This window comes from Euprymna scolopes, chromosome 6 (genome assembly GCF_053919585.1).
Source record: "Euprymna scolopes isolate OS-2025 chromosome 6, ASM5391958v1, whole genome shotgun sequence".
Classification (NCBI taxonomy): domain Eukaryota; kingdom Metazoa; phylum Mollusca; class Cephalopoda; order Sepiida; family Sepiolidae; genus Euprymna; species Euprymna scolopes.
Window position 1 is genome coordinate 62,008,598 of NC_136487.1, and position 27,475 is coordinate 62,036,072.

Consider the following 27,475-nt stretch of genomic DNA (forward strand, 5'->3'; position numbering starts at 1 on the left):
CTTCATATGCTAATGGTAATTTGTATATCACTTCCGAAATGCTCAACCTAAGATAGGGAGCATACATGTGTGTGTATGTGTGTGCATATGTGTGCATGTGTGTGTGTATATATATATATATACATACACACAGATATGTATGCACACACAATTTTTGATAACACCTGTTTCGTAGTGTAAAATTATTCATTTAATTATTATATCAATTAATGAATTTATTCTGGCCATAACTCATCAGAGGAAAAAGCATTTGTCAGTCTATGAAAATAAAATAAATGCATATGAACATGATTACAAAATCCGAAAATTGAGAGAAAAGTTGCAATTACCTTTTATTCTTTATTTTATTGCTCGACAGACTATAGATACCGACTGTAAAGGTGCTTGCACATGGAATTTTTCTGGCAAGAGTTGCACAATCTCCAACCACACCTCTTCTGAATTGGCGCTGTTAAATACCAATGGCAAGTGGAGGTTCAAGAAAACTGGAAACAATGCCGAGATAAGCAGAAAGCACATGCAACACGTAGAATTCCCAAATGGTCACCCATCTGTACTAGCCAGGCTCAATGTTGCTTAACTTCGATGATCTGACGAGAACTGATGTGTCAATGTGATTATATTATGCCATATATATATATATATATATATATATACAGCCTTTGAGATTTGAAAAAAAAATCACTCGACCGCCGGTCGAGAGTGAGGGAAAATTTACTCGCCCCAAAATATTTTTACTCGTCCGACTTTATGTCTTTGTTTCAGTCAATAATAGTAAATAATTTTACAACAATTCAAGAAATTACCATCTAGCAAGAAAATATTTGTTTAATTCTTGTAAATCAACTATTTTATTACTACAAAACTTTCAGTAAATATTCAACAAAACGTTAAAATACAACACCAGTTTCTTTATATAGCATAATTCATATTATTGTTCCATAGAAATAAGAATCATTTCTTCGAATGCTTGACGGAACGATGCGTTTTTTCCTCTTTCCAATGGTCGTCTTTACTTTTGTAAGCATGAAGTGTATGTAGCGTCGAAGAATTTTTTTTTTATAAATGAATTTAAAAATCAGAGAGCTAAATGAAGGCGACATTTTGACTACACGCTGAATGTGTAAATTTGATCTCTTGTTGACCTTTAGCGGGACCACTCTTTTTTCAATACGATATTCCAACGGCCTCACAGCTAGAGATGAAAGAATTCACAAATGATGAGACATAGGGCATAATAAGTCACCGCATATTTGAGCGTCGTAAAATAAATGAGTTTTCCCAGTTTCTTTATTTAAAGAAATTTTATCGACTGGCGGGCGAGTGATTTACGACTTTTAGTCGCCCCAAGAAATTTTCAATGGATTGTGGCGACTGGTCTTGTAAAGTCTCAAAGGCTGTAACACACATATGTATACGCAAACATGCACACACACACACACACACACACACACACATATATGCATAAGCCTGATGAATCCTAGCATGGATGGAACGCGGAATATTTTGTGTAGCTTAATTGCCATATATATTTTATAAGTTACTATATACATATATATATATATATATATATATATATATATGCAGAATCAAACACATACACATATATATGCATAGTCAATCACACACATATATACACACACATATATATGCATACTCAAACACACACACAGACTTTTACAGAAAACCTTTCTGTAAAAATCTGAGGAAGCTACAGACGGCCAAAAAAACGGCCGGGTAGCTGAAACAATAATGTAACTTAACAGAAAGATACGGCAATAAAAAAATAAAACGTATATATATATATATATATATATATATATATATATATATATATATATATATATATGTGTGTGTGTGTGTGTGTGTGTGTGTGTGTGTATGTGATTATTTACTATAATAATTATATGTGTGTGTGAATATATACATATATACACACACAGATATATATAAGTGGTGAGTTCTTTTGTAATATATATATATATATATATATATATATATATATATATATATATATATATATATATATATATATATAGAGAGAGAGAGAGAGAGAGAGAGAGAGAGAGAGAAAGAAAAATTAAAATAAAGGAACAAACCAAGTTATATGTTCATCAACATTTCGTCTTTATTGCGAGACTTTCTCTGGATATGAAATTAAGAAAACAAAACACCAGTACAAATATTTGAAAATATATTTTTGAGTAATGAAATGTGTGACCCTGTTACATTTCAGACACGGAAACGTCGTTGGAAATTCAAAAAAAAGTGGGGTGGGCAAAGAGAGTAAGATTATATATATATATATATATATATATATATATATGTATATATATATATAATCTTACTCTCTTTATATATTTGGATTTTACCGTCATTGGATACTTTACCTTTCACCAGACTATCCATTCACGTGAAATCACCTTTTTCTTCACCATATTCCTCTGCTTCACTTTTTGTTATCAAGTAAGATCTTTGACTTACTTACAGTTTCATCAAATACTTTTGTATGCAAAATCCGATTTCGCATTTCGCTAATTCCTACCCTCTGATGAGAAGGAAAGTATTTCTTCGAAACTCTGCGGATTAAGGACTATCCACTTATTTAGTGTTTCCTTTTCAAATTAAATATGTTTTTAACTCTTTTTCAAAGTGTTTTTTAACATGTTTTATTAAATATTTGCTCTTTTATATATATATATATATATATATATATATATATATATATATATATATATATATATATTATTACGAGTGCAAAAAAAAACATTATAAAAAGACATTCATGAAATACAAATGAACATTGAAACATATGTGCCATGGGTTTCGGTACATCTTGCTGAAATAGAAAGAATGGGGAGACTCTTTCAAACCCCGGAAAATATGCAATAGACCAACGAACAACGTATGAAGGTAACGAAGACATGACACACGATGGTAACTTTTAAAGTGAAATTTTATTACAAAAAAAAAAAAAAAAAAAAAACTACGGTAGGGAGGGGGGGACGAGATTAAGTAAAATAAAAAGGAAACCAATTACGAGGGTGTGGAAGGGATATCTTAATCTACTATCTGAAAATGCCAACGAGAAATATATCGATACAAAAAAATATATCAGTCCAAACAAAACAATGGCAAAATGAACTCGCCACCTTAATATACAAGAGAGATGTATTCAGAGAGATGGGACTTACAATCTTTACATTTCTTTTTTCTTTTCTACGTGAAGTTTAACCACCATTTTATTCACTTCGGGCGGCCGTTCGTAACATGCAATATATTTCTTATGTATTATTCATCCACTGTTTTTGGTTATTTTCCGCTGTATATCTTTTGGTGCGCTATGTTCCATACCATTTTATGTCTTTACTTTCACTGTTGAGATGAAGTTTCTCCCCGGCATTATCTCCTTTCGTTTCGGTTTGTCGGGATAGAAATTTTTCACGTCCGTCCAGCTCGACGGCACGGTGGAGAGTGTCCTGTCAAAAGGTCTCTTTCTCTTTCTCTTCTTAATACTCTGCTTACCGTCCTCTTTTTTCTTGGTTTGCTTAATAACTAACAGGGGTCAAAAAGCGTGTCGCTGACTGGGTCACCTGCAAACTTGCTAGCTTCTCACCTCTCTCTCTTTCTTTCTTCTATACTCTCTCTCTCTCTTTCTCTCTCACTTCTATATTCTCTCTTTTTCTTCCATGTTAATTTTTTCCTCGGCGATAATAATAAAAAAAAAAAAAAAAAAAAAAAACAACGACGACGACGACGACGACGACGATACATTTCTCGTCGGCCTAAAATTGAATTTTCATATTTTCATTTAAATACATAACCCAATTTAAGGATTATGTCACAATATATATAAAATTTTCGCAAAATCAAGACAACAAAATATGAAATGAGAACATCATATGGTGTATTTCCTTATGTGTTACAATTGTTTCATAACTATTTGGTCAAATTCAAATTCCTAAAATTTCAGACAGTAAAATACATTTGTTATACATATATGAATCCGTTCATGGTCCCTATTTTAAAGGATCAAGCATTTGAACTCACCTTATTATATGCATGCTCGACTATGAAAACTGATAATCATGAAGCTTAATTAATTGAATTTGACTTGGATTTTATTGCTATACTAGCAGGACCCGTTAACCGGCGTTGCCCCCCCTCCCCGCCATGTAAAAAAATTGCCTGCAGAAGAAGAAATATAAAAAACTTAAGCAGCAAAAATTGAAAATAGCTCTCAGTTCCCTATCGAGCATTTTTCAAAAAAAAAAAAAAAAAAATTACCCACAATACTCAGTCTCGAACTTATAACGCTAGAGTAACAATGTTGCATACCCGGATAACATCGGTTCACCTTGCTTACAGGCTAAGTGTTGGGTGGGGTGTTTGACATGGGGTTTAAGGAAATCATTCTTTTCTCCAAATTCTGGAATACGTTTTTATTGCCGATATAATAAACAGAAAAAAGAAGCGATGTTGACATGGCAGCGAGAGGTCTGCTCTATTATCTCGGAAATATTGCCATAGGCCCACCTGTTACATTTAAGTGCCAGACCCCCCCCCCCCCCGTGAAAATGATAGGAATTAAACCCGAAAGATAATACAGTTTCGTTAAGAGAAAAATAATTTGAGTTGAAAAGAAAGAAAGAAAAAGGGAAAAAGAGAATTAAAGAGAGATGTGGTTACGAAAGAGAAAGGAGAGATTCACAAAAAAAGAGATTTTCCCTGGCTAAAACCCAAATATAAAGTTTCGCATTGGGTTTGAATGCCCTATAGATTAAGTTTCATGTCCACAGACCAAAACCTGACAGAGGAGTTTGGTAGACAAAATTTTTTAAACAAATATATACGCATACATAAATATATATAGAAAGAGGTTTGTGTTTACTATAACCTTTTTCCACAAATATTACACAAGTATAAATAATGTCGAATATCTGCATGAATATAATTACACGTAATAGTTAACTAAAGATGATCATCCCATAAGAAAACTGACAAAACTCATAAGCAATTAAATGAAATGAATGTTTAAAAGAATATGCAAATTAGCTAGATCTTTTGCGGATGAATGCAATTTCACGACATATTGAATGCTAGAGAGAACTTGAATGCCTACTAGACATTATTCTCGAGCATATATATATATATATATATATATATATATATATATATATATATATATATATATATATATATATATACACTATTATTTTTTTTTTGTGTGTATTGATATTCATATGGAAACCCCATTTTTCTATTAATTTAAAAAGAAAATACAACTTTTTTTTTATATATATAAAAAGTTAAATTTTGAATGTACCAGCAAGTCTAGGGAACATATACCAGAAATAACAGTTGAGAATAAGTTATACAGCATAAACTATGACTATGCAATCCCTGCAATCATGTACCTAGAAAACGGAGCCATAAAGCCTGATAGTGATATGGGACAAGAAGGAGAAAGGAGCAACCTTAGTAGAGTTCCCAATAATGCTGGCTTAAACAGGGAATAAAAGAAAAGAAAACGAAATACCAAGATCTTATGTATGACATGAAAGTAGGAGCAACTGGACTCATCAAAGAAAATTCCAAAAACTACGTGGCAAATATACCCGGTGAACTAAGTGCAAGAGAGATTCAAAGAATTGCACTTAAAGGAACGGTCAGAATCTTAAAAATATCTTTCGGTTGAAATATATATGATAGCCGGTGAGTGTTTGGCATCTGATAGAATGTCGAACTCCCAGCCTGAACAAACTGATAAGAAAATAATATATACATAAGTAAAAAAAAAGCTGGGTTTATCATTAACTAGCATGGGTGCCCGACGTTGCCCGGGTGTTTGGAGCTATGTGTTGAGCAAAAAAAAAAAAAAAAAGTGGTAGTAGGAAGGCAGGCTCGAACTCGTACTGCAAAGGAGGAAAAGAACGGGGGAAAAACGTGACGTCTTTGCTGTTATGACCACCGCTAAGCCAGAAGTGACATAGGTTTAAATAAAGGCTAGACAATCGAAAAGAGGGGATGACTTTCGAAATATTGGCGAAAAAAGCGACCCCCCCTGTAGAAAGGTGCTCAGTTGAGGGTGAAGAAATTAATGTTTTTAGCCAATTTTTCGGCATTTGTCGTCTAAAGGGTCGAGCTTCAAAACGATAATGATCCTGTGAAAATCTGTCGCCTCTGTCGAAAGTTTTAGGCAAACATGCAAAGATACATACATATATTTATATATTGGTAGTTCAAATTTTCCACTCAAACCGATTAAAAAGCTTGCCTTATCTCTGAATACCCTTTATGCAAATTTCAAATGTTTAGACCAAAAATTGGCTGAGTAAATTGGTAGAGACCGCAGAGATCAAATTTTTTAAAACTTTGACCCCAATTATGACCTCTTAACATTTATTGTTTTGGGCTCAAATCAAATTATAAAGTTAGATACGTGTCCAAGAAACTTATATCTAAAATTTCAAGTGTTTAGACCCAAAATTGGCGGAGGAGTTTGGTAGAGTTCTCAAAGGTCAAATCGTTGTATTTAAAAGCCAAATTTCTGGTCGAAAACCGATTAAAAAGATTTTCCCAAATTTCAATACCCCTTATGTCAAATCTCAAGTCTGTAGGCCAAAAATTGACAGAGTTAATCTGTAGGGAAATGTACACAGACTGAGAGAGAGAGAGAGAGAGAGAGAGAGAGAGAGAGAATGACAGACAGACAGGCAGACACTTTCACAGATATATATATATATAGATGAACATTTATTCAACATCTTAGCAAAATAAGAAAACATTCGTTTGTAATATATATAAAAGTGAACGTGTGTGTGTATGTGTGTGTGTGTGTACATTTCCCTACGCAATAACTCTGTCAATTTTAAGTCTACAGACTCGAAATTTGATATACAGGGTACTGAGATTTGGGAAAATCTTTGTGATCGGTTTTCGGCCAGAAATTTAGCTGTTAAGGGGTCAAAGTTCAACGATTTGACCTTTGAGAACTCTACCAAACTCGGGTCTAAACACTTGAAATTTTGGATATAGGTTCCCTCGACATGGGTCTAACTTAATAACTTGATTTGAGCCCAAAACAATATATATATATATATATATATATATATATATATATATATATATATATATATATATATATATATATATATAGGAAATTTATTACTACAGTAATAAATTTCCTATATACTGCTCTGACTACACATTGAGCACTCTAGTCCGGTTTTTTCACCACTGGTAAATATATATATATATATATATATATATATATATATATATATATATATATATATATATATATATATATATTATTTCGCCAGTGTTGAATAAATGTTAATTAATGATAAAGCCAGCTTTTTTTTTTCACTTACTCAAAATTCTTCAGTTTTATTTTTTTCCTCACGATCCCATGTCTCTAAAACTTTTCAAACATAACAAAATCTAACAAGTGCATTATTTTAAATAAAGACTGACAATTTTGGTTCATGGACGCCATTCATAACAGGTCAACTCTGATCTAGAATGAATACACAAGAACAATAATCCATTTCGAACAAGGAATTCTGCCTATTTTAAACAAGCGTAGAATCTTAGCATGATTGAACATCCATGCATTTATTTGGATCTGATATATATAAATTAGTACGTCAGGAAATTGCATGGAATTAAACTTATGCACACAAAATTCCTATATTGGTCAAATAATTAACAATCAATAATATTTATAAAACAAAACAATTGTCTATTAATGAACAAATAATTAACAATATATACTAAATAAAAACAAATAAAATTTGTAGAATAAAACAAATATTTATTAGTGACCGAATTTAAAGCGAAAAAGAAAAAAACAAAACAAAAACAATTACGGTCATCATCATAGTTGGTTTAACGTCCGCTTTATATGTAGCCATGTGTTGGGCAGTTTTAAGAAATTGACTTCTGAACTAATTTATCTCTGACCACGACTTTATTTATCCCTCTTGCTCTCACGCCATCCATATTACTTTCTTCCATGTTTTTTTTTTGGTCTTCCCCTGTGTACTGGACCTGTTACCTTAACTGTTCTACATCTACTGGCGTAAGAACTCTCATCATAAGGAAATGGCTTTCAAAGAAATTCGGTTGCATTTCAGGCTATTCAGTTTAAGTGATTGAATAACATTCTTCGAACCAAAATCACAGCGTAGTATCTTTTCTGATGCTACACTTCATCTCTTCTGTCCTCGGTCAGTGGAGGAGAGATTCCTCATGACTGAGACAATTTTTATTTTTCCTTTCCAGAGTGCCTCTTTTTGGGGAGTTGGATATTCCTCACATTAAAAACCGATCTTGTGTCTGTCCTCGTGTGGAGTTAAGTAAATAGGAACATTAACAAAGATTTTAAAAATATTAATAAATATATAAATTATAAATAAATAAATAAATAAATAAATAAAGGTAGATAACTCTTTTCTTCCGGTGTCTTACATTGTTTGATACCAAATGACACAATTCTGATGATTGGGGAATACTGTGGAATTGCAGTTAAGTGTTCAAGCTAAGTTCATTGTAGAACTCAAGAAATTATTTCTCCTGCCTCTGAACCCCATGTTACAAATTTTATTCTTATTTTTACTTTTATAATTACAATTTTTCAAGTCATAAATAAAAACCAAACGTTTTCGTTGTTGCCTATGGATGTTCAATGCAAAAGTGGATCTGATAATATTGATGCAAAACCACACAAAAAAAAAAAAAGAAAAAAAGTCACACTATAAATGTGACCGTTTCAAATCGAATAATCATATAGTGCAGGGTTTCAGCATCCCGAATTCTACTTTTAAAAGCTGGGAAGGAAATTTAAGATGCTGAAAACTTTCATATATCAAGTGTATTAGTGAATAACCTTAGCTAATAAACTTTGCTTTTGTAATTCTTTCAGCGTTTCAAATTCGTACAGTACAGAAAACTTAATATGAAACCGATTTTAAGTTATTTACCAATAAAATAGTATTAAAGTAAAAAAAAAAAAGAAGAGTTTTCTTTTCTAAATAAAAGTTAACAGAAGTAAATCACAAATTGATAATTTTTTGTTGTTGCAATAGTTTATTTTTTTTAAATTTCAATTAGAAAAGACGAAATGTTTAGTTTTGTAACTGTTTGAACAAAATATCCTTACTCAACAGAACTCGCACCATTAATATAGATAAACTAGCTGGGCCCGTTAACCGGCGTTGCCCGGTGGTAGCATGCCCCCCCCACATAAAAAATTAAAGTACGGCTGTTGTTGTTGTTGCCCAACCCCAACCTCCTCATTTTAAGAACGGCTTTCAGAATAGACCCCTCCCAACTTCCTCATGTTAAGAACCGCTTTCGGAATGGACACCCCAATCTCCCTATGTTTAGAACAGCTTTCAGAATAGTTGCTGCTCAACTCCCTTACATAGTGTTGTGGTGGCACATATTCATTTGCATATGTGGATAGTAATTACACATAAATAGGAAGACTCAGTTAGTCTGAGTGTGCGTTCACCAGAAGCCACCGAAGGCCGCCGAGAGCAGATATGTTTCTCCAGCAAAGACTCTCTTATTTGACACCATTATTATAAATATCCTGTAAATATACTTTTTCCTAATACACTTCTTACTTGATCTACCTTTGTTTGTTGAGTCGTCATTTGTATTGCTTTCTACGTTACTTGTTTCAACCTGCAAACTTAACACATAGTATCCATGCAACCCATGTTCCTGATACTAGCCCCACTACATCAAAGTGGCCCTGTGCCTTGTTTGGCGTGAAAATGTAATTAAAATTACAAGCTGCTGCACTTCACTTTTTTCACTGGTCTCGGTTAGTGGAGGAGAAATCCTTTATGACTGATACATTTTTTTATTTTTGTTACTAACCAGAGTGCCCCTTTTTTGGGGAGCTTGCTCCCCTCCACATTATAAACCGAAATTGTATCTAACTCTGTCCTCATGGGGAGGCAAATAAACAAAAAAAAAAAATACTATGTATGAACAACAAAATTTGGTGGTTGCAGTGTCAGTCAGCCTGTGTGTAAGCAAGCTGGCGTTCAGGATATGATATTTTTGTTTGCAAGACTGCAGAAAGTTGTTGAGATGCTTGAAAAAGTGATAATCGGTAGGTGAGAGATCTGGAGAGTATGGCGGATAAGGCATAGTTTCGTAGCCCAATTCGCTCAACTTCTACGGGGTCGGTTTAACAACTTGCAGTCACGCATTATCTTGAAGGAGAATTGGGCCTTTTCTGTTAACTAATACTGAGTATTATTGTCGAAGTTTCTGATGCATTACATCCATTTGTTGACAATACTTTTCACCGTAATGGTTTCACCTACATTAAAAAAACTAATAGCTGAGACCGGTTACAGACCACCAAACAGTCAGCATGACCTTCTTTTAGTGAAACTCTGGCTTCGGGAAGTGTCATGGAGCTTTGTCAGCATTTAACCACTTAGCTGAGCGTCGCCGGTTGTCTTAAAGAACCCACTTTTTCATCGCAAGTCACAATCTGGTTGAGAAACGGATCGTTCTTGTTGTGTAAAAGAAGGGAAGATGACACTTCATAATGGCGTTTCTTTTAGTTGTCGTACAAGTCGTGAGGCACCCATTTATCAAGTTTTTTTGTCTTTCCAATCTCTCTCAAGTGGTTGGAAATCGTCGTATACGCTACATCTAATTCAGAAGCAAGTTCTTGAACAGTTGTGTATGGATTGGCTTCGACTAAGCCTCTTAATTGATTGTTGTCAACATTCGATGGCCGACCACTATGCTCATCATCTTCAAGATTCTCATGGCTGCCAGAATATTTTTTAAAACCACCATCGTGCTGTGCGTTCAGTGGTGGTTCCTGGGTCAAATGCTTTGTTGATATTGCAAGCTACTTCAGCATTTTTTTTTTTCTAGCTTGACTCGAGATAAGAAAATTTGTGAATTTATTTATTTTTTTTTTCCATCTTGTAGTCAACGTTCTGAAAAGAACGCAGAATTGTTTTAAAATGATGGTAATTTAAACGATTACATAGAGCGAACAACGCTCTTTAAAATGATATATAGAGTAAAGGTATTATAATGAAAATTTATTTGGAAATACATCATTTAAAATCAAAATTATAAATTCTGCAAGAACTTACTTCTCAACCTAATATAAGAAAAAAAAATACAAAGAAATTGAATCGTATTTTTCTTCCTTCTTTTAATAAAATATTTTGCATCTTTTACGTGTTCTAAAACAGTTTTATTTGTTTATTCAAAGTTTTTATATATTTCCATTAATGAGAAAGTCTTGGCATGCGTTAAATATTTTATGTATTACTAGGTACGGGCAAAAATAAACGAATAAAGATAGGGGGGAGGCCAGTTTTGAAAGCCGATTTATCATTTTTTTTATAGGTTTCTGACTACTTTTTGATTGTATTTAAAAGATTAAGGACTAAACTTAATTTGCCAAAGGAAAAAAATATTTGTACACGCGAAAAAAAAAAAAAAAAAAAAAAATGAAAAATGTTTTCACAGCGAGCTAACCAATTCAGTTAAATTTTGAAGTTAAATAAATTCATTGTAAAAATCCTTTAAGAGATAAATATTACTTTTCTGGGTCTATTTCAAAGATAATTAGTAAAGTAAAATCCTAAGATATTGAATTAAAAAAAAACAAAAAAAAAAACACCTTGCTGAACAAAAAAATAGCCGAATTAGCCTCAAAACCGAGTGTTTTTGCCGTTCGCAAAAGCGCAACAAACCGTACATTTGGAAATACGGAATATACGGAGGCCCAAAATCTGACAGTCGAAAAGCTGTATGAGAGAATGACGTCATGTAATTAAAAGGAAGGACGGGTGCTGGGTTTCTTTTATTCCCCTAGACGTGCACCCGTAGATTTCTATTGTAAACGTTTGTATAAATTTTACCATTTTTTAATTTAATTATTTTTCTATGTTCCTGTTTTTAAATTATTTTTTTTTAATTATTGGCCAATATTATATAAAAATTATGTTACACTGAAAGTTCACATTCTTGCGAGCAAGGAAAATATTAAAATCTTACATATAAAAATTATGCGAAACCTGTAATTAAAAAAAAGAAAAAGAAATATTTTTTGCAATTATAATTTTATTGTGTAAAATATTAAATAAACAATGCTTAATTCAATGATAATATTGGTAGTTCAAGAAATTAATTTTTCCTCGAGTTATATCGAATTCATTAATACAGACTTTATGGGCTTTATCGTAATGTTACTGTAAAAATTGAATAATTTTTTTATTGTTATATTTTAGGATGCTTTATTTTCATTAAAAAAAAAAAGCAAAAATAAATTCCTGCAATTTTTTTTTACTACAGAAAACCATAACTTTAGTAAAGGTATTTTTTGTTTAAACAAAATAATACATTTCCACGAAGATTTGAATAAAAATAATGAGTTCATTATATTCCGTGATCATTAGGCACTACCAAAAGTCACCACAGAATTACCCCCCCTCTATATGTAAAACGATGTAACTGTATTATAAATTAATATTATCAATATAACTTTTGTACCATTTAAAAGAAGGGCAAACTAAACTAATAATAATGAAAAAAAAAATTATTTCATCGTACGAAAATAATGAAATTGCGAGATGAAAATCGTATTTACATAATTGCCGCTTTAAAATAACGTTCCCATGTAGTAAGCATTTCGAACGTGAAAACATCCCCGTGTTTAATAAATCTAGCAAAAATCAACTAATGGTCAGATTTTCGTGAAATTTTCGATACTTATCCATTTTAGAATGAAATTACATATAAATGCAGTTTCCGTAAAATATAAAAGGGAAAATATTTTTTTAGTGTGTGTCGCCCCCCCCTATTTATTTTTTCAAAATTTGAACAAAATATATTTAAATCTATTGACATTTCTATTTATCATGAAACACAAGAGTTCAAATAAGTAAAACATATTTATTTTTTTTAATTTAAATACACATATTGAACAAAAATTTAACTTGAAGTTGCAATTAAAAAAATGATATGAATTTAATATTATTATGTTTTTTTTTAAATAGCGTTTTTTCGAATTAATATATAATTGAATGCAGTTGAATAATTGAAATGCAGTTGAATTGCCAAGAAAGAGAAACTTCCTAAAAATTAATTAATTTTTAAAAGATTAAAACGATTAAAATTCCATTATTTCAAAATGTTCCGTTACAACATAGATTTTTAATTAATTGTGTTTAAATTTTTTTTTTAATATTAAGTTTTTACATAAACATGGCTCTTGTCAGCTATTTTATCGCCAGATTAAAACCAATTTGAAAATATTATTGCACAAATATTAAGCATTTTGTAGCCCCCCCTCATATTTTGTATGTCTCTTTTTACCGAACAAAATATGGAAGCCCGTAGGTAACCAAAAGAACATTCAGTAAAACCGTATTTCATATTTAATATACAAATGTTTATAATATTATTGATCATTAAACTGTTTAAATCTTAAAATATAACAAAATTATAACAAAGATTAATTATTAATTGCAGTTTGAAGAAGATAAACAAAGGTTTTAAAAAATCATTAAGTCGCTTTTGCTTTTTTTTTTTTTTTTTTACATAGGTGTCACCGCTTATCAAGGCCCAGAGGCCACTCGAGGATAAGGGTTAATAGGTATACATTAGTCATTGTGATTTTAGCATAGTAAACAGTGGGAATTTTGTAACTTGGATTACTTAGGGGGACGGTTCAATTAGAACTTGTTCACATTGGACTTTTTTTCTTTTTTTTTTACATAGGCATCAACACATTATCAAGGCCAAGAGGCCACTCAAGGATAAGGGTTAAAGAGTGTACAGTAGAAATTGGACAATATAATAATCATTAGTAATGAAAATTTGTTAAATTTGATAACTTATATGGAACGGCTCATCAAGAACTTATTTACGTTAGACTTGAAGACAACCATATTGTAGTCAGCCGGAAAGCAGGAAAACGGAAGACAATTCCACAGGCGTGCAGTTTTTCTTTATTATTTTCCGTTTATTTAGGTGTAAAAACAAACCAAGGAACCGAAAAATAACTTTTAATTTGTTTATTTGAATTTTCAACATCGACTTAGGACATTTGAGACGGATCAACTTCGAACATTTTTGAGTTGTCTATTTTTTAAATCCACTCCCATATACAAATATTCATCTTTACATTTTCTAAGACAGTCACAAGAGTTCTTCTTTTTGGCACCCTTACCATGTGATATGTAAGAAATGTCCTCGAAAATAGTTTCCTCAAAACAAGAAAACTATCACGTGAAAAGTGAGAAAACACAGACTGAAAAGGCATAAATAAATTGCTGACGTAAGGCAGTTCTTTCCAAACTTCCTAAAATCACTGAATCTCATGACACACACCCTCTAGAAAAAACAAACATGTGTGTGTGTGTGTGTGTGTGTGTGTGTGTGTGTGTGTGTGTAGTAACACGTGCAATTTTGTTCAAATAAGTGTCGAACATAATACATATAGAACATCGAAAAAAACACGTGGTCAAGATAATACGCGTGTAATAGCACGTGTCGTTTTATTTAAGTAACTAGCTATATATACCAGGCGTCTTTTTGCTCTACCCCTTTTCTAAATTTGTACTATGAGGTCATGCATGACGTCCTCAACAATGACTCTATAGCGCGCGCGCGCACACACACACACACACACACATATAATTATGCATATATATGCTGTGACATCATTGTGAACAAACAAACAAACAGACAGGAATACGGATTTATTATAAACAGACAGGAATACGGATTTATTATAATAGATAAGTGCCGGAGATTAAATTCCGGAATAACCTTTGTAAGAATCAACAAACTACACGATTACATCATTCTGGACATGCCTTGGATGTTGCGAAAGTTGTTCAGCAGAACTAAATAATGAGTTCTTCCCCAACATTTTTCTTTTAATAAATAAGCAATTTAAACTTTAGGCAAAAATCTCCATTCAGTTAAACATGTGTGCAAATCTGAATCTCTATATATAAAGTAGTAGCGTTTGTGTGTGCGTGTGTGTGTGTGTGTGTGTGTGTGTGTGTGTGTGTGTGTGTGTGTGTGTACAACTCTCCTATAGCTCATACCACTGGTTCGATTATGACCAAACCTGGCATGATGATGGTCCCTCACCTAGGGATGGTGCACACCATTTCCGAAGGTAAAAGTCAAGATTATAGCCAATGTATATATACTCTCCTACAGCCTACACCACTGGACTGATCATGATCAAACCTGCCATGATGACAGTCTTCGACCTAGGGATGGTGCACACTATTTTGATCAAGAGCAAAGGTTTAGGTTGAGATTTTGCTGTATGCGAAGCAGGCATCCAAACGTACAGCAAAGTCTTGTGCAAAGCACGGGTATCTTTGCTAGTCAAATGTATAAATCCTTCCAAATTGCATTTGGTTTGTCTAGTACATGCAGTCACTGTTCACATAGAAAACCCATGGTCCCTTTTAATGTTTGATGGTATCTTTTTGTCAAGTCATAATTTATGAGGCCATAAAGAAGCTTTCCGGTGTTTTGATGTCACCCACAACAAAGGATTTTTCAGGTACCTTCCATTTTTTTTTTAGTTGATAATGTTAGCGTTTTGTGATATAATCCCTTTACGCTGTCATTAAATTTGCATGGAGACAAACAAATAAAACTGTATATACTTAATCCCCCAGGTTCAGACGGTTCGTGTATATATATATATATATATATATATATATATATATATATATATATATATATATATATACACACACATATGTGTGTGTGTGTGTTTGCGCAGATCATCATATAATGATGATCTGCGCACGCACTCTGACAGACGTTAAAAAGCACTGATGATTCCCGAAAGGATGAAACACTAGTGTCTGTAGGTATTTAATTATTACTTTTCACATAGGCGAACCTTCATATCACAACTTGTCTATGTTCTGTGTAAATCGATGACGTCATCTTCTCTGCATTTATGACATCATAAGAGATATTTTCCCGAATTCTTCAACCAGTTTCAGTGGATGTCATTACCTATTTGTACCATCAGCTCTTTGTGACGTCATCCATTGTTCAGAAATACAAGAGATACGATCATACGAGATAACCGGCAATGACCACAGTTGTAGCAGTATTCTGGGTATATACTGTTCGTTGAAAAAGCAGTCAACTAACGTTTATGCAACGTTCGCGATTATAATCCACAGAGGTAGATTGTTCTTATTCCGTCAGTCATGGTTATATTAACCAAAACGTTATGAATATAACAATTAATAATTAGTAATTCGAATAATCCAAATTATCAACTCTCATCTAAAAACTGATAAAGCATGCTAATAATATCTTTATTATTTCTCTTTAAATAAATAACGACTACGTTTTTTTTTTATGTATAATCAGTGGAGTGTAGTGACTCTGGACACCCAAGCATTAAAACTATTTCTGTTTCTCATAATATTTCTCAATACTTAGATTTGACTTTTTGAGACATACAATAAAAGACTTAGGCTCGGGTATCACCAGACTTCTGCACACAACTGCGCATAGTTGAACTGATTTCTGGTGTTTTTCACACAGTTTCCTGTTTACAAGTTTTTTTTTGTTTTTGTTTTTTTACTTAGTTAAGCTCAATATTGAGTTCCTGGAAACGGAAAAAGAAGTAAGTAAAAGTTATTAAAAAAAAAAAAAATGAAAAGAGGAGGAAAAAAAAGAAAGAAAAAAAAGAAACGGATTGAAGAAAAAAAAACAGAATTTTTTTTTAAACAACCTTTCAAAGAAAAAGGAGAAAAAAAAAGAAAATGGTTAGTTTTAGACTTAGATTTTGCCAATTTGCAAGATATTCATTAATAATTCAAGTGATCTAGTCTCTGATACATTAACAAACATTACGTCACATACGAGTTTCTTTTAACTGGCTGAGAGAGAGAGAGAGAGAGAGAGAGAGAGAGAGAGAGAGAGAGAGAGAGAGAGACGTTTGATTGATATTTAATTATGCAAGTTAGAAATTATTACGATCAAGCGGTAATCATTACAATTATCGACATAAAAAATTTGAAAGAAAATACAGTTGTAAAATTAGTCAAAAAATTTATTTGGCTCTACCTATTTAAATAAAGCATTTTAATATTAAAAATATTTAAATAAAGCATTTTAATATTAAAAATATTTAAATAAAGCATTTTAATATTAAAAATATTTAAATAAAGCATTTTAATATTAAAAATATTTAAATAAAGCATTTTAATATTAAAAATATTTAAATAAAGCATTTTAATATTAAAAATATTTAAATAAAGCATTTTAATATTAAAAATATTTAAATAAAGCATTTTAATATTAAAAATATTTAAATAAAGCATTTTAATATTAAAAATATTTAAATAAAGCATTTTAATATTAAAAATATTTAAATAAAGCATTTTAATATTAAAAATATTTAAATAAAGCATTTTAATATTAAAAATATTTAAATAAAGCATTTTAATATTAAAAATATTTAAATAAAGCATTTTAATATTAAAAATATTTAAATAAAGCATTTTAATATTAAAAATATTTAAATAAAGCATTTTAATATTAAAAATATTTAAATAAAGCATTTTAATATTAAAAATATTTAAATAAAGCATTTTAATATTAAAAATATTTAAATAAAGCATTTTAATATTAAAAATATTTAAATAAAGCATTTTAATATTAAAAATATTTAAATAAAGCATTTTAATATTAAAAAGATATTTAAAGCCGTTCAATTTGCCACCAAAAATGACTATGAGTGAAATCATGCTGTAACCAAAATGGCTGAATGCAGATTATTTTACTAGTCACTAAAGTAACTTGCTTTAAACTTCTTTTAAATATTAAAATGTTTTTAACGCAAATACTTCACAAATGTATAGGTAAAGTAGAATAAGTCTTTTTTGACTAATTTCCAAAATGTATTTCCTTTAGAAGCGTTTATGTCGCTAATAGTAATGATTAATATATTTATCATTAATCAATGAAGATAAAAAGAAAAAAAAATAGGCCCTATTTCTTTTAGTTAATTCTTATTTCAGTTATTTATAGGTAAGAGTCAAGTACGTTCTAGAATGGAGTACTGTTGCCATATCTGAGCAGGGGCTGCTTGCCACGCCCTATCCTGTTTTAATAGAGTTCAAAACCCGGTTTTGAAATCTAGTAGGTGATGCACTTTTTTTCTCTTCCCTGCAACTTCTTTCTCACAGAAGAGACAAATTGCAAGTCTATCTGCTCTATCATTATTTTCATGGCAATTGCTAATCTGAGCTCCAACCTAACGCCCCTCCTTGTCAAACTGTCATAAAAAACACTCAACTAGCTACAACCGCAATCAACAATTTCCCTCACTGTTTATCTTTGCCTAAATCTAAACACAGCTTCCATGAACAAAGCTTCTTTCCTAGAACTGCCCACCTGTGGAACATTGTTCCACTGGCTTGCTTTCCGGCCGACTACAATATGGTAGCCTTCAAGTCCAATGCAAACAAGTTCTTGTTGAGCCCTCCCTTTAAATAATTCAAATTCTACCGAATCTACACCATTAACGATTACCACACTACCACATTATATTCATTAACCCTTATCCTCGAGTAACATTCGGGCCTTGATAAGTGGTGATCTCCTTATAAAAAACGTAAATTATTTAGACTGAAATGGGTTTCGGTGTGGTTGCAACATTATTTACTCACAAACAATATATATTTACTTAAATTCTATTTTAGTCTAAATATAAAATAATATTAAAAACAAACTTATAATCAGTTTCATCGGATCTGAGGCTAGTTTAGGCAGAACGATAACTCAGGTTCATAATTTTCTAGTTAAAAAACCGTTCAATTACTGTTCTTTCTTAGCTAGTAACTTTTTTGACTTGCTCATAAAGATGGCGATTATATTTTTCTGGCCAAATTTTCATTTCAGCGTTTCACATATATTGTGAAGCTTGCTATGATTTAGTGTTTTTAATTTTTTATTTTCTACAACAAGATTTAAGTAAAAAATAAGTTGTCTCAGCATGATGAGATTCTAGGGAGATGCTAAACAGCACATAGAAAGATGTAGATAGATATGTGCGTGTGTGTGTGTGTGTGTGTGTGTGTGTGTTCACAGTAAAATCATGCACTAATTAAACAAAGTAACAAGTCATATATGATATAATTCAATAAACCATGTATTGTATACGAAATCAGTTACAAAATCTTGTTCATTAAAACTTACACAAAGTATAGATGGAATGATGTGTGTGTGCGTGTGTGTGTGTGTGTGTGTGTGTGTGTGTGTGTGTGAGCATATGAAGTCAGGTGTCAGCTCATAAGGAGAAAGAGACAGTTTGGCTGATGTCATCTAGAGCAGGTTATGAAAGAGAAAGAGCAAGAGTGAGTTTGTGTATCCCTTTTTTTCATACAGATCAGGACGCCCCTGGCATCATGACAGGAGGAGATAAATCGATTATGGTACCACCTAATGATGTGTGTGTGTATGTGCGTGTGTGTGTGTCTGTGTGTGTGTGTGTGTGTGTGTGCGTGTGTGTGTGTCTGCGTGTGTGTGTGTGTGTCTGTGTGTGTCTGTGTGTGTGTGTGTGTGTGTGTAATTCTGTTTTAAGAAGAGAGTTAGCTCTAGATGCATAGTGCTGAAGTCATATAGGAATCTATTTCATTCCTATTTACTTGCCTCCCCACGAGGTCAAAGTTAGAGACACTGTTGGTTTTTAATGTGGGGAAAATCCAGCTCCCCTAAAAGGGGCACTCTGGATAGGAACAAAAATAAAAATTGTCTCAGTCATGAAGTACCTCTCCACCATTGACCGAGGACAGGAAAGATGAAGTGAAGCATCAGAACAGATATTACACTGTGATCTTGGCCCGAAGGCCAAGTATGTTGTTTTTATGAAATAAAAACCACCACCCCCTCCCCACGAAGCCAAAGTTAGACTCAAGATCATTTTCTAATATGGGAGATATCTAGTTCCTCCAAAAGGGGCATTCTGGATCAGGAATAAAAATAAAAATGATTATCTCAACCAAGAAGAGTTTTCCTCACTAGACTGAGGACAGTACAGATACTATATTTTGATATGAATCAGAAAAAAAAAAAATAGTATAGGTTAAGTATTTATTTCTCTCTCACCGTGAAAGATGTGATGCAAAGGGCGAAAAGTGGGATTGAAAAGTCAGCCCTCTAGAGGAGGAGGAGCACCCCGACCACGCAAAAAATGCTTGTGCAGCCGCATCAGCATTTTTCAGGCAGAGGCGCCTCAGACAATCAGCAATAAATTAACCCCTTCTCAAAATGCGGTGGCAAAGCCTGGGAAGATGGATCTCCTAGAGCTGCACAGAACCAGTGATAAAGAAAGAAATAGGGATGAGAGTTACGTGAGGTGAGGCGTAAGATAATATAAAGACTTAAAGTGTTGTATCTGTTCGGTTTTAGGACACCATCCTCCTATTGACTGAAAGAGAAAGAAAAAGGGGAAAGAGAGGAAGAATGCTAAATGATCAAGTAGTTTCTCAAACATTTTTTTTTTTATTTACTTGCCTCCCCACGAGGCCAGAGTTAGACACAAGGTCGGTTTTTAATGTGGAGGGAAACGAGCTCCCCCAAAAAGGGGCACTCTAGTCAGTAACAAAAAAAAAAAAAAAAAAGTATACCAGTCATGAGGGATTTCTCCTCCATTAACCGAGACCAAAAAAGTGAAGTGCAGAATCAGAACAGATACTACACTTTGATCCTGGTCCGAAGGTCAATGTCCTCGGTCAATGGTGGAGAGGTACTTCATGACTGAGACAATTTTTATTTTTGTTCCTATCCAGAGTGCCCCTTTTAGGGGAGCTGGATTTTTTCAATTTATTTTTTTTTTTTAGTAATTTCTCAACCTTTTTATTTATTTATGTTTTTGTAAATTTATTTTTTTAAATTTCTCAAACTTATACAACAACTAGTAATGCCTTCTTTTATTTATCACTGACATGGCTACCCAAGGAGGGTGGCATGGACACCAAAATAGAAATTAGAAGTGTGTGTAATATTTGTTTTATTTGGATTCATCAGACTACTGTTCTCATCTTGAGTGTGGTTTTCACAACGTTTCGGTCGATGTAACCTCCGCCCTTCTCCAGGTGTATCTTGTCGAACTCGGGAATGTTTCTGTCGAATAATGTGAATAACCAATCCTCATCTCAAAAATGCAAAAACGTCATGTGTAATATTTGTTTTTTAATACTTTTTCTCGAAACTTCTCTTTTGCTTCCTCTGGCAATTAGAAAAAAAAAAAAAAAAAAAAAATCGTTGACAAATCTACATTATATTTCTCTTAGTCTGTCTGTCTATTTCATTTTTTCTCAGAAACTACTGAGTCGATCTGGCTGAAATTCTGTATGGACCTTTATTATGATAAGGTCCAACAAACTAAGTATTATGGTATCCATTAGATGCACAGTTAAGGATTAATAGAGAGTAGTCACCACAATGCCACATTTACTCTAGAAGTTTGACATAAAGTACTCATTCTAGATCAATGGGCTATAACTTTTGCCCGTTTTTAATAGGCTAAAATGTCTATTTATATTATACTTTTCTTTGTTTATCGGGTCGATTTTTTCTCAGAAACTACTGGGCTAATCTGGCTGAAATTTTATATGTACCTTTCTTATGATAAGGTGTATTGAACTGAGTATTATGGTATCTGTTCGATGCACAGTTAAGAATAAATAAGAATTAGTATTTAATGCAGTCACCATAATACCACATTTACACTATGGGTTTGGCATAAAGCATTCATTCTAAAGTGAGCCAAAAAGTCTTGTTACTACATAATAACACTAAAAAAATCAATATAAAAGTAGATACCCTCCTGACTAATTCTATTGTTGTTGCTCTGAATAGAATGATTATTCGAAAAAAAAAAAAAAATGAATGAATGTGCCTATATGTTATCCTGGAAAATGGTACAAAAATATATATATATATATATCAGTTTTGTGAGGGTGTCGCTTTGAATTTTTACCTACGTATCATAAATTTATTTTGCTATGTGATCTGCACCTGATAGGGCAATCAACAACACGGCACAAGATAGTCTCATGAGAACAGAACAGATACTATTCTATGCACATCCTTTTCCCACAAAAGAGGAATACTTTCTGAGAGAATTCCCTTCCAAAAAGAAGAAAATGTCTGGGAGGATGGTTTTTTGAACAGATACAATACCATCCCTCCTAGATTCCACTCCCATTTAGAGAACGATATACTTTTTTTTCGGTTTTGAACAAATCGGAAAACAGTAAGTGGCTTATTATTCATAAAGGGTTGGGAGGATCTTACTAACCAAACTTTTACTTTTTTTCTTCCCCCCCCCCGTTTTATACCAATGAAATCTTTGTATATAAATATATTTATGAAAAAAAAAAAAATTTTCTGTAAATTTTTGGTTATCTTAAGCAGGAAGATTCCTAGTGTAAATGTGGTATTATGGCGACTGAGATGATTCTCAGATTAGGATAGACATTTTTATTATTTTAGACCAAGAATGACCAATGACAGATCTCCCCCTCACTTTTGATGACCTTGTGCCTAATTTGTTTTAAATGTAAATTTGAAAAAAAAATATTTTCTGTGAATAGATAACTGAAAGTGTAGTATCTGTTCAGTCCTCAGTCAGAGGAAGAAAAATTCTCTCAGGTTAAGATAAGTTTCATTTTTTTTCTCTCCCAATACAAACTCCCTCCTTTTGGGGAGCTGGATTTTCCTTGCATTTGTGGGGAGGCAAAATTGATAGGGACTAACGGACAAGGAGAAAAACTCCTTTGTAATTATTTATATAGTGGGGATCAAATATGCAAATTACCATAAGTTTTGTGGTATGTGCTCTGCTGAGCTTCAATCTATGCACTTCCCATTCCCATGCAAAACTTTTACAGCAAGAACTCGCCTAGCTACCATCACTTCAAAGAACTTTCTTTTCTTTCTTTGTGTACCTAGAACCAAATGGAACTTCTAGGAACAGAGCTTTCTTTTTAAGAATTACACATCTGCAAAAACACAATACCACGGGTGTGCTACTCTGTTGAATAGATTATAGTGGCCTTCAAGTCGAATGCCAGCAAATATTTGATGCACCTACTTCTTAAGCAATCAAGTCTTTTGCCTTTTTGCACCCACTGATTGCAAACCTGTTTCATCATTCAATTAATAATCTGATTATCTCTTATCTGTAAATGATGATACAGTCTGTCCGTTTCACTTTTTCTCGGTCCTGGATATGACCTTAAACTATATCCGATGGTGAGGCTCCAGCTTGCAGGCTTTGGGGAGTGTGGAGCCACCATTTAATTGCCATTGCTCCCAGGTCCACTCTGACCCGGACTGGTAGTACCTGTTAGGGTTCCAACTATGGGTTAAATAGAAACCGACTTGAAAAAAAAAAAAAAAAAAAAAAAAAAAAAAAAAAATATATTCTATTAACAAATTTTTCTTCAAAATCACTGGATTCGGCATTAAATAAACTGAAAAGCGTTGATCTGCCATAAAACAAAAACAACCAACCAACCACTTTTTCTCTAAAACTACTGGTCCGATCAGGCTGAAATTTTGTATGGACCTTTGTTATGATAAGGTGCTACAGACTAAGTATTGTGTTATCCGTTTAATGCAGAGTTAGGAATTAAAAGATCTGGCATAAAACACTAGTTCTAAATCAATGGGCTATAACTTTTGCCCTTTTTTAACGGACTAAAAAGTTTTATTATATATATAAGTTCATACCTTGATTCTAAGAAGAAAGTGTGGTTGGTTGATATTTTTATTTAGATCAAACGACGGGATTGATTTCTCTAACGTCAATAGCCTTACAAGAACGGGGGGGGGGGTAATTTTTCATATAAACTTTTGATTTTGATGTCTTCTGAGGAAAAAACAAAAAACATTAATTTTATTTTTAAAACAAGAAAATAACCAACAAAAAATAATCAGTGTACTTTACTTATGTTAGAGGAAATTGTTTTATTCTACGAAATAAATGACTAATAACTTTTACAGATGAGAGAGAGAGAGAGAGAGAGAGAGAGAGAGAGAGAGAGAGAGATCACTGTTAGTGCTGACCGTTTATATTCCTTTACTTCTTACTCCCCTATCTTCTGTTCTTGACGTAAATTCCTTTTATTTTCTTGACCCTTTTCGATATTTCCGAACTACTGACCTTTCCCATAACAGTAAACCCCCTCTCTGCATAGTGCATCTTTCATATAAATGTAAAATTAATTTAAGAGAGAGAGAGAGAGAGAGAGAGAGAGAGAGAGAGAGAGGGGGGTGAGGAGGAGGAGGAGGAGGAGGAGGAGAGGGGATTCGCTGTTGCTCAACATCACATCCTTCATCCGTTGGCCGTGAAGCCTATTTATAGCCGCCATAAACAGCTGATCGCTTACCCGAGCCTCGCCGTCCGTAGCTGCTGTTGCTAAGAAGAGAGAACCAGCGATTTGCGTTGGTAGCTGCCTGCGACATTCGAATGAAAAACGCGGCCGAAACAACGAGTAATAGCGGAGTGTTTTTTTAAAGCGTTCGGCAATCACCACGAGCGCCATCACGGTCATCATCATCATAATCATCAAGTACGACATATTATTAGACAACAACAAACGCACACGTATGAATGGACTTCTTTTTCGGAGGCCTTTATCTAAATGTCTTGCTTACACACTCAGATAGGTAAGTTCAAACGAATACAACTTAGATCTTGAAAAAAAAAATTATTCAAAAACATTTCTTCATTATTTAAGGAGAACGTTCATCTGGCCAGTTTTATTTTATTTTTTAGACTTGGAGCGATTCCCCCTCTCTTCATCTATAAGATCAAAAAAAAAAAAAAAAAAAAAAAAAGTCGAAGAGTCAGTTTGCTCGCAAGCGCGTGTGTTAACGTACCGAGACTGAGTCGTTGGACGTTGTTCTGCTCAGGTTCTTATTGTAGGTTGAAGCGCCCACCCCCACCCCAAAAAACAACCGTGCATCTAATTTTTTTTTTTTTTTCGTTAAAAAAAAATATATCTTATTTATGTGCACCCCCACGAAGGCATAAAAGAGTGTATTTAGATGTTTAAATTAAAAATATATATATATCTATACAGGAGTCTAGTTCCCCAAAATGGGATAGTCTGGATATGAGACAAAAAATAACCCCTATATTCGTCGGCACACCACGAATGAAGGAGTACTAGGCGACAGACAATAATCTCATCCTTCCTCCAAAAGGAGAGGGTAGTGCCTGAGAGGATAGAGTACTCGTGCAGTTAAACATTCACAAGCAAATTCTTTTCATTTTAGGAGAGTTCTGTTCGCGCAACGTAAAAGTTGACAATGTCTACATGTTAAGAATGGCTTTCTAAATTTGTTTCGGAATGTTAAACTGCAGAAGTGCCAAAGTTCGCCTTCTCAAACCGACATTGAATAGATAGCATACTTTAAACGATTTATCTGCAAAAGGAGGTAAACAAATTTCACAAAGTTGGCACAAGGCCATGAAAATTGTGCTAAGTGGGATGGGTCGTCTATTCATACTTTTAACTAACTTTACTACAACATGATCTTTAAGACGGGTAAATATTGCTGTGATTTGGTCTTTTTCATATCAGGATTCCTCCTTCATTTGCTCACTTCTCTCGAAAGAAATCGGAACATGTTCTGTTCATCTAAAATCTAAAATCATTTGTATAAATGGGGGATCCTCGCACAGTGAGGGAAGTGCAAATAAAAACGTTTCAAGGGAGGCTCCAGCGCCAGCGGTGCAGTCAGTGTGTGCACCCTCTCCTGATGACCCTCTTAAACTAATATTCAATGATTCAAACGAAGATTTGACTAAAAAAACAAAAATTTATTTAGATGTCCTTAAAACGTTGTATGATCGGAAAGTGGGTGATCATTTTACGTTAAATTCACATGAGAAACTGATCTCTTCCTTTAAAATCTAAAAATGTTTTGTTGCTGTTTTATTTATTTTTACCGCCAAGTTTTTAGGGTGTTGAGTGTTTACATGTAATCGCTTTAAAAACATCAAATCTATTTTTTTTCCGGTGGTGGTGGGTGGGAGGGCTAAACATAGGGTGTAAGATCCCGTATATTTATGCAATAGAACTGCACGGTGAAAATGATGACACGAGAAGCATTTTATTGTCCGCTCGCTTTCTGCTGATTTTTTTTTTTTTAATAATTTCGGTAAAAGTGCATTTTATGTGCGTAAATAAAAATAAACCTGTGCAGACAGTTTGGCACATCCCGAAATTTTTTCCTTTTCCTATCTCCATGAATTTATTTTTGACAATAGGTTTCGTAACGCGGACTTGTTTTTTTGTTCTGCCAAAGATTATAGCTGACAATTATCCCCTCTAATATTGTATTATTGTTGTAGATTGGTTCTAATAATATGAATACAAAATAAAGTAATAGCTGTTTTATGATTTTAAAACCGAAATTTACCCTCTCGTGTATATAGGCGAGTAATTCGGGCCTTAAAACATACAGAAATAATACGTCTGCTAAAGAACTTACGATGTATTTTAAATAATACAAAATATAAAGTATTATTCGTACTTATATTTCATTTTAATTTATCAATCTACGTTTTAAATCATGTCAAATGTGTAGTAGATTGACAAAAATAATTAATAAACTGGACAAGAAAAAAAAAAATCATATTTTCAATTTTCGGTAATGATGACGTCAAGGAAGCTCAGTGCTTAAAACGTTAAATAGAAGCGACTGTCTACGAAAGCTGTCTTTTATAGTTTCATCGGTGTAGTAAGATGTATTTATAATAATAAAACCACTTGACGGAATTAAACTATCATCGAGTTCCTTAGAACTTTTACAAAACAATATATATATATATATATATATATATATATATATATATATATATATATATATATATATATATATATATATATATAAAGAAAGAAAAGAAAAGAAAAGGACGATGGGGTTTATTTTATGCACTGGAGATTAGTAAAAAAAAAAAAAAAAAGTCTCCATGATACTACGGCTTCTGCTTCTTCTTGAGAGACGCTGTGATATATTGGTTGAGCGGCATCAGATAAAAGTGCTTGTTGCCTGGATTTTAAATGTCACAGTGAAAAGTGAAAGACACGCATTCGACAATCTGTTTAGATACCATAAATTCAACGAGTCAAAACTGCACAGAATGTTTCTCGATGTTCGGTTAACTATATTCTTCTTTTGTGTTATGTCATTTTTTCTAATGCCATTTTATGACACTTCTGCACCTACGGACCACGCTGGAAGAATAACGTTATTATTAAAAAACAAAACAAAAAAACCCCAAAAAAACAAACAAGTTTTAACATAGCAGAGGAGGAGGATTTGTTAACCATTCTCACCTAAACAAAATATAGAATTTAACTTGAAAATCCTATCTAAAAATACCACC

At 32.8% G+C, this 27,475-nt stretch overlaps 1 protein-coding gene across 5 annotated transcripts in view; it reads left to right on the forward strand.

Moving 5' to 3' along the window:
- Positions 1–24,126: 24,126 nt before the first annotated feature.
- The window catches only part of LOC145277657 (uncharacterized), a 301,800-nt gene continuing 298,451 nt past the window's right edge, over positions 24,127–27,475 (forward strand). For 2 of the 5 annotated variants that reach the window (XM_080129277.1, XM_080129286.1), the window contains exon 1: positions 24,127–24,744. The gene's annotated coding sequence lies outside the window, so the exon portion shown is untranslated. The remainder of the gene's footprint in view (positions 24,745–27,475) is intronic. The other 3 variants (XM_080129280.1, XM_080129288.1, XM_080129278.1) reach the window with 2 other exon arrangements.